Source organism: Varroa jacobsoni, unplaced genomic scaffold, assembly GCF_002532875.2.
Source record: "Varroa jacobsoni isolate VJ856 unplaced genomic scaffold, vjacob_1.0 scaffold_615, whole genome shotgun sequence".
NCBI classification, from domain to species: domain Eukaryota; kingdom Metazoa; phylum Arthropoda; class Arachnida; order Mesostigmata; family Varroidae; genus Varroa; species Varroa jacobsoni.
In genome coordinates this window covers 20,360-29,051 of record NW_019213517.1, presented here as the reverse complement: position 1 = coordinate 29,051, position 8,692 = coordinate 20,360, and the positions used below count along the sequence as shown (strand labels likewise).

Here is an 8,692-nt window from a genome sequence, read left to right as displayed (position 1 = left end):
ATAACGTGTCTTCATCCATGTTACACCGTTCATCGTGCTTGGTTCATAACGTAAATGCCGCCTGTTTCTGTACTGCAAGCACAATGCTACAAGTAGTTGCGCAATCTTGTCACAATTTTACATTAATACACTCCCAATTAGAACCCAATTATGGTGGAATGATATCGACACGTAGGATTGTTTTTCGCGTCGTTCTTGGTGGGTGAATGAACAAACGAATAGGCGACAAACAAATTCGTTTAAATAGACATTAGGTGCTTCAACTGCAATGGAGATGTGGGCCATAGCATGCGGGGTGTGGTTCGTTGTTGTGCGCGATTCGCGTTTAATAATGGATAGATCCTAATGAATGGATAACAGCGCCGTGATATCGCGCTTGAGAGCAGAACGAGCCGGCGTCCGCCGCGAATGAGAAACGCTGCTACAGTTGGGTTGTTGGGAATTCGAATAGTGTCAAGACCCGACTAACGACTAGGAGAGGCCTGGCCACGGTGACGGGAGTGGGGACAAAGGAACGGCAATAGTAGACGATTGGGGAAAACAACTTTGCGCGAGTAAGAGGGCGCTGAGTAAGAACGCACAGCAGTTTTAGGCAATCGAAACGATAGGGTCGCTGCGCGCGAGAAACAGCCAAGCAGGGGACGGGAAACGGGAGGGTGAGGCAACGGGGGCTCTGACATAAATCTCGTCCATATTTCATCGGGATCAACGGCGAACGGCGGGAGGGCTCAGCAGCCGTAGCAGAAGCGTTCATTTGGGCAAGCGATCTAGCCATATAGCTATTCAGCACTAGGAAAGTACGCAGAGAGCCTGCCGGCCCCGCGTGTTCGTTTGTTGAATGTCGGCTTCGTTCTTGCTAAGGGTGGGTATGCTCTAGCTAGGGAGGCAGGCAGGCAGGTAGCATGTGTTAGCTTTGTCGGCCCTCTCCCTGGAGGTTCGTCCTGTTGGCCGCTTGTGTCTTTCGCTCGGAGTTCCCATCTTGCTCTATGCTTCTAGACAGATCCCTCGCTCGGCGAACAGATCTAGACCGGGGCACCCGGAGGATATGAGAGGAAACTAGAGGTTGTGAGTAGCCGAGGGTGAAAAGGAGAGAAAAGACACAGGCGTAGCTGCTAAGAGTAAAGCTGATCGGACAACACGCGCTCGTTCATTTTCTCCTTGACGACCGTGTTCCTCCATGTCTGCATGCATGTAATAATGGTAAGTGCAACCAGTTAGCCAGCTAATCCAAAGCCCGCTTTGCGCTTCTTCCATCATCATGACGTTTCGTTTCTTGCAACCGATGACCGATTTAGTGAGGCAGCCGCCTCACCCGTTTTCAAATCATACTCTCATTTAATACCCCCACCGCCCCCACTCTCCATGTCTGGTGTCCGCGAATAAAGCCCGCCGAGTTCCCTCTCTCCTAAAGCGATGGTTGCGCCATTCATAGCACGTAAATTGCTTGTCGGCGCAAAACTATACAGGACGTTAGGTTTCTATTCAGTGTTGATTTTCCGCCAACAATGCCCAGCCAATTAGTAGTAATATCTTTAGGTTGCCAGCTAATAGTAAATATATCGCAGCATCTGTATACTTAATAAACGCGTGAATACTAACGAAAATAATTTTCCTGGACTATCACCCTAGGTGTCGTCTGCTATGATGAGGATCCCTTGTTTGCAATATTGAATATCTTCAGGGTAAAATTTCGCTATCTTTGTTTACTGGAAGATATCCACACCGGATGTAATTGCATTTAGACGAGTATTATTCGATATGTGACGATTAATAATTCAAGTCGATACCAAATTATCATAAATAGCATTGAATCTTGTATCGAAGTGTGCCGATAAATTCCAAACGACTAAAAATAAATTAAGCGATGCATACATTTTCTGGGATGATTTTTTTCGAAGCTATTACTCTCTGTAGATGCGTATTTCTCAACCGATCCAAAACGGCACTTCATTATCTTCCTGATACTCTTCACAAAATCTATTTAGTTTTTGAAGCAGCAGCAGCAGCAACATCCCGAAAAATCTGTTGTCATTAAAAGAGCTTTCGCCCTCTCGGTTCCAGTCTGAACGAGCGTCGGAACGAATTTCCCTTTATTTGGTATCAGCAAACAACACAGAGGTGCGGCTGAAGAGAGAGGGCCGTGGAAAGGGCAGTCTTTGGCGGCGCAGGGGTTGGGGAGAAGCAGGGGTAATGAGGTGCACGACATCGAGGCAGCATTGTGGGGGGCAAGTAGAGATCACCTGGGATCGCTATGAGGCTCTTGCCTTCCAGCGGCGGTATTCCTGGACCGTACCTCCTTCCTCGCTCGCGATGCTGGACAAAATTAGAGGTTTGCTGGTGGTAATGTCTGATAGCGAGAGAACGAGATTAGTCTCTTTTTAACTCCTCTCTTTCCTTCGCAATAAAAAAAGTGGCGGACGACTGGTGAGATATAATAAAACAGCCCATTTTGTTGTATAGGCAGATACAGGGATAGTCTAATACAGATAGGCATCACACACACACAGACGTTCTCAGCCTAAATCGATACACGAAGCACACACACACACACAGGCGCATAGGTTTATACAATGCTTTTTACAATGAGCCGATGCAATAAGCCTTTGAGGAGATATATAGTGAAAAAATAAATGAATCAATATTTCGACGACTGACTGAGCTCCAAATAAAAAGGCAGTGCTGGAAAAAGTGGTGTCTTTATCTAGTGAGCTGTTATTAGGCTATAGAAAACTGACATGCTGAACGCTACTAAACTACTATATTGAATATTTGTAAATTTTCAATTTTCGCGCTCTTTAGTTGCTTTCCTTTGAACGTAACTATAGTTAATTTAGCAGTGGCAGTTCCTTCAATAGCAGTACTAAGGTAGATAGATGAAGACGATAATGCTGCTGGTGATGATGGTGGGTGTTGGTGGACGTCGAATTTGCAGGCGGTGTTATTCGCGGTGGACATTTCGTTTGTCTGGTCCCGTTAGTTCTGCTACGCTGCCAACAATAATACCGATGGCTCTACTAGTGCATCCCACTGGAAGGGCGCAAGCGAATTGGGCGGGAAGGCGACTACATTGAGGATGATGGGTCTGTCCCAGGCCGGGCGTCCCGGGAGTCGCGACGGGATAATAGGAAAGGGCTTGGATAGGGCATGGGGTTACGGTGGAGGGAATTCAGGATGGGTTGTTCACTGGGGTCTTTATACGGCGGCTGCCGTTCGCTGTTTTGCCTGTAGGCTTAGAGGGAAGGACGCGGCTCGAAGGCTGGGAGTCGCTGTTAGGTCTAACGGCAGGCACCAACTGGACATCACTTTTCCTCGGGAGCAAAGGTACTTAGATAGACAAGCAGGACGCCGTTACCACCGTCGGATAGTAAGAACTGTTGTATAGAAGAGTGCAAAAGGCTATAGAGGAAGGTGCCGTGTGAATAGAAGGGAAATTGTCGAAGAACGAGGCCACTGGAAAACAACCACAGCAGGCCTAGGACAGTGGAAGCTGCTAGGGGGTCGCTAACCACCGCCGCATCCATAAGCCGGCCGCCCGGCCTTTCGCTGCCTTGGCCCCTCACTCGTGTGCATGCGTGCGTTTGCGTTGTAAGCATATCTAAGCAGTCCCTTTCTCCCCTTCATTACTGCGATCAACTGAAGGATTTGGGTGTCTGCCGTAGGTGGCGCCACTATCAGCTTCATAAACTCTAATCGTGCTTTCCAAGCTCGAATCGTTTGGTGAACCAGCCGAGCTACTGTAGCAACTCGCGGCCCCAAAAGGCCAGGCAACTTTGGTTGGTTCAGGTAGAAACATTGCGGGTGTAAGGGTATGGGATCAAGCAATATTCATCACTCTGGGTGCAAATGGGTTAGGTTGGTGCTTGCGCTGTTGCTGCTATATACTTAGGGAATATATAAGACGAGAAGTTGCCGAACGATTGAGTGTTCTCCTCAGTCTAGCACAATCATTGTCGTCGGAAGAAGCATCGAGACAGCGTTGCCACCTCTCCCCTTTTTCCGTGTCGTCAACAGGAAGACCAGCGGAGGCGAACTTCGGGTGAATTGGGCATCGAGTGACAGAATGTTAATCCAGACAGTTAGCAAAAGCCTTATGGGGATGGCGCGCCGACTGACTGCCTGCTTGCGCTGCCACTGCTACAGAAATCCCAGCACCAGGGGCCGGTGGGCCAGAGACTCTTATTAGTGTCCCATCGCTGTTACCACCGCCTCTGTGGCCGTTGCCGAAGCCTCTTCCGTCGGTATTGCCATGGTGTCGTTGTCACCTGCAGCTCCGGTGGCAAAAAGACACTATTTGGGGGCCCTGGCTGCTGACGGTAGTAATGCTGCTGCTGGAGATGCCGTTATGTACGTTTGGCTGTAAATTCACTTTACCCAGTCCTCTGTGCTGTTATTGTTACTGCCCGCAGCACTGCGCCGCACTGATCGCAATTCAGACAATCGATATTTTGTCTATACTATTAGGAAAATAGGAAGACGCAAAGAGGCCTGATAGAAACTGGGTCAGCCGCTCAACAAACAATCAAATTATACGACCTTCATATGAGTCACTGAAAATTGACATAAACACCTTTCACAGTTTAATACACAGGGCGGAAGCACAGCATAGTAGAGTTCTTCTCTTGAAATTAGCGAACAAAACTATACATGACTTGATATCTGTATACATATGATACGTAAGACCGATAAATAAGAGCGTTGTTAACTTAGCAATTGGCATTCTGAATAAGATGAGCAATATTGAACAAACGTTTTACGTATATTTGACGTTTCAAACCCACGCTATCTATGTGCTCATAGATTGAACAATGAAAACAATTGCACTGATTATGTTTGTTTGCAGCCTCCCCTGATAATGACTGTGATACGATTTGTAACGGCGGGTAGCTGCTTTACCCTATTTGCCCCTTGCGTACTTTCGGGTAGACGATGAACGAACGGCCGGCGATAGCAGGCCAGGGAAAGCGGTAGCTTCTATTTTTAGCGGAGCATAAGAGGAAGCGAAACAAAAAAGCACACGATTAACTTCAAAATCGTTAACGAATGCCACTTATATATTGGCGCTTACATACCGAGAGCTTCTTCTAGTATCACGGTTTGCCTACGCCACTACCTATCAGCAGCATCAGCATCAGTGGCAGAGGTAGTACCTTGCGCAGATGAGTGAGCCTGCCCCTTGCGTCGTGCTGTGTTATGCGGTGCGCGTACTGTTGCTCCAAGTTTAAACCATACGATAGCGGTGGGTTTCAGCCCCTAGATAGCCTGCCAATGAGCCAATAAGTAAAACGCCAATTTTGCATCGTTGCTGAATGTCGCCTGAGATTGCTACTTTTTCCTGTTCCGTTCCAGCTGGCTCGGCTTAACACCGACCAATGGGCATGAACAAGCCGTCTTAAAACTGGTTTACTTCGTTTAGTTGCTTGCTTGCTTGCGCTCCGGTGGTTCGCGTACTTTCGCTCTCCGTTTGTTACTATACCGCATTCACGTGTACCTATGTGTACCTTCTCTGTTTAAACTATGTGCGGCTGCCCGTTGTTTAGCCTGCCCACTTCTGCTATCGCCCTATTTGATCGATAGACTAAATCACAAACATTGTATGTACCACGATCTGAATGATTGTATATACACATTGTACATATATATATAAGATTTTTATATTTTATATTTATATATATTGTATATATATACATATATATCACATGTTCGGTGTTTTGTATAACGAGTTCGATGTGCTTCTCCTTAATACTTTATGCACCTTTTAAATGTGTACACTGTTCATGTCCTCGACTTAGATACGTTGAGCTTTATTTACCCATATGGTTACCGCTATGACTACGCGCACTCCAGTAAGTTCGAATATGTAGTTTCTGATGACGATAGTATCATTAGTGGAAACTGTAATAACAGCAGCATTAGATCCTTACTACATTTGTGACTGTCGTCCGTCGTTCGGTCATCCGCATAAAGGCTGCGTTCATTTCCTCATTCTTTAAAACGGCAAAGTCCATCGACGAGAGCCGCCGCTGTTGTGCAAATGGCCTGCGTTCTACCGCCATCTTCTCTCCCTAACACGCAACTGTTGTTGTTGATCTTCGACAACATTGCAGTAGCAGCGGCAGAAGAATTGCAACCCTAGCTGTCACAGCCACTGCAGCCGCTGTAGATGCTGTTGGCAGCAAGGCCAGCGGCGAGCAAATCAAAACGGGTGAACGAACGGATGAACTGACCGAGCTTTGCCCACTCGGCTGTTGCCTACACCTCAGTGTGATGGCCGTTGGCTTACTCAAGTGGAGCCGAGTGGTAGTAAGCTAGACCCGGACCGGACAGACGTCAAGCCAGGCAGCAACGGTTGGGGTTGGACAGGGCAAATAGAGGGCTGAGCCGTTGGGCATGAATCTAGATAAGCTTCAAGTCTGTGTGCGTGCGTGCGTATAGCACGGATCGTTCGCCTCCCACCGTCGCTGTCAATGCTGTGAGTAGTGTCCAAGTAGTACCGAACTGAGAGGATATGGTCCCCAGGGAGCCCAGAGAAGGAAGTGGTAGTGGCTATTATGGCCACTGCCGCACTAGCGGCGAATAAAGAAGCTTGCTATGAGAAATACCGCTATCTTCGTCACCAGCATCATCAGTGGTGGCCTGCTATTGTTAACGACAAACACCACGCATACATACAGGCCAGTTTCACACACTCGTCACATCTGCTAAATCGTCGTGACCAACTGCCGTCGACAACATGGTCAAGGCTAAACAATGGGGGGGCGGCAAAACGCAAAAAGTATTCGGAACCACTGAACGGACATAAATTTGTGGTCGCCACCCATCACCCAGTCGCCGGCTACCTAGACAAAAATAGAATGGAGACCAGCGAGGTCTCACAATCGTCGACGGACAGGACTGTTGCTATAGTTCAACATAAAACAGGGTCCAGCTTTGATGAGAGAAGCTGAAGAGTCCTTAGGGTCGCATTGTCTCAGACAATTTAGCCCGCAGTCGCAGTGAACAAGTTTTGCGTCCAGATCTCCTTTTATGTGCTAGGAAAGTATTGCTTCTTGCAGCAAGCAGGTAGATAGTTGTTGGCCTAGAAGTGCAAAATATAACTTAGCGAAAATACGCAGAGTGGCCAAGTTCTACAAGGCTATGTATATAAAGTTTTTTACGAGTCCAAACATCAATTTAACTTCGATTTGGTCTTTTACCCGTACACCTACCTTCGTCGCTATGATACCTTTGAGAATATAGAAATAGAAGATTAGATCTATCTATCTATCTCGATAGATAGATAGATAGATAGATAGATATATAGTGTACTTGTATAGATAGATAGATAGATAGATAGATAGATAGATAGATAGTGTACTTGTACAGATAGATAGATAGATAGATAGTGTACTTGTATAGACAGATAAATAGTGTACTTGTATATCGTACGATACTATTACATAACACACACCAGAAAGGACGCCGCCTTTGCCCTTCAGTTATGTAAAGGGCACTCTCTTTGCCGCTCAACGAACCAGACGATTTTCCTGTCTTTTTGCCAATAGCTAGCTTATTTACACACTCGTATCGTCTGTGAAACAGAATACATATTGTTATGATCGTTACAAGCCATCATGCTCTAACCTATTCGAGACAACAATAACAGAGCCGTCGTTAACAATGAAGATGCAGGCAAATGTAAAGTTTGCCTAGGCCCCGCAGTCCGTTTTGCTTGAATCAATCAGTCTACAAGTTGGTTGACGAAGTAAAAGATTGCCAGCGAGCACATCATACACCGCTGCTCTCGAAGCCAATCGTTCCCCCGATGACGGTGATACTCCAAAATAGATACCGGAGAACAAGCCGGTGTCCACGAACGGTATACTCTGCCGTTGGGCGGAGACGCTCTCTGACTTCACACCGTGACTATAAAAGCGAAAAGTGTACACCTCATTTGTCCCTCCCTTATCCCGTTACTCTTCTTCTTGTTCTTGAACTTCTTCATGTAGCCTCCAACACCCGTCAGTGCCCCTACTCCCCACCCTCTCTCTTTTCCCCTGTGTACAATTAAAAAGAAGCAGAAGAGACATAGCTGCGCCCAGCCAGTGCGAGGGGGAAGTCAAAAAACAGCGGAGAAATTGAGAAGCCGAGAAGGTATGTGGCTGGCTGATAGGAGCGGAGGGAGGATGGGAAAGGAGGCTTGACGATGAGAGCGATTTGTGTAGGTGGGATGGTGAGAAAGGGGCTTTAATTGGAGGAGGAGGAGGAGGAGTCCGCGGGAAGGTAGCTTAACAGTGAAATACCCTAGGATGGACAGGTAGGAGAAGCTGAGTGGACAGCTGAGTGGTTGCAATGAAGGTAGCCTACGCACTCCTAGGCTCAGTGCGTAGAAGGCCGCTGGCAAATAAGGCTGGCTACTATCTCCATTATCGCCACTAATTCTAGTATTATACTAGATGCTAAAACGGGTATTGGCGGCGGCAACAAGTAGAGAACTGAAGTAGGTAAAGGTAAAAAACGGATGGAACATACGCGAGCAAGAAAACATAATTTGACGGACGGAGAAAAGCAAATGCTTGCAGAAAGCGTCACAAAAGGACAAAAAGGCAGAAATTTATCTCGTAAGCGTGACGGACACAAAAAGGATCCAAAGGACGACGTCAACGAAGCTGCTGTTGGTGAGAGTAGCTCCAGTCGTGCCGGATGCTCTTCTCTG

The 8,692-nt window shown here is 47.1% G+C and overlaps 1 long non-coding RNA gene across 1 annotated transcript; it reads left to right on the top strand.

The window, feature by feature from the left end:
- Positions 1 to 13: 13 nt before the first annotated feature.
- Positions 14 to 2,647, top strand: LOC111261919 (uncharacterized). Its single transcript, XR_002681279.2, has 3 exons — positions 14 to 1,200; positions 1,630 to 1,682; positions 2,062 to 2,647. It is a non-coding gene; the product is annotated as an uncharacterized LOC111261919 (long non-coding RNA).
- Positions 2,648 to 8,692: the final 6,045 nt, after the last annotated feature.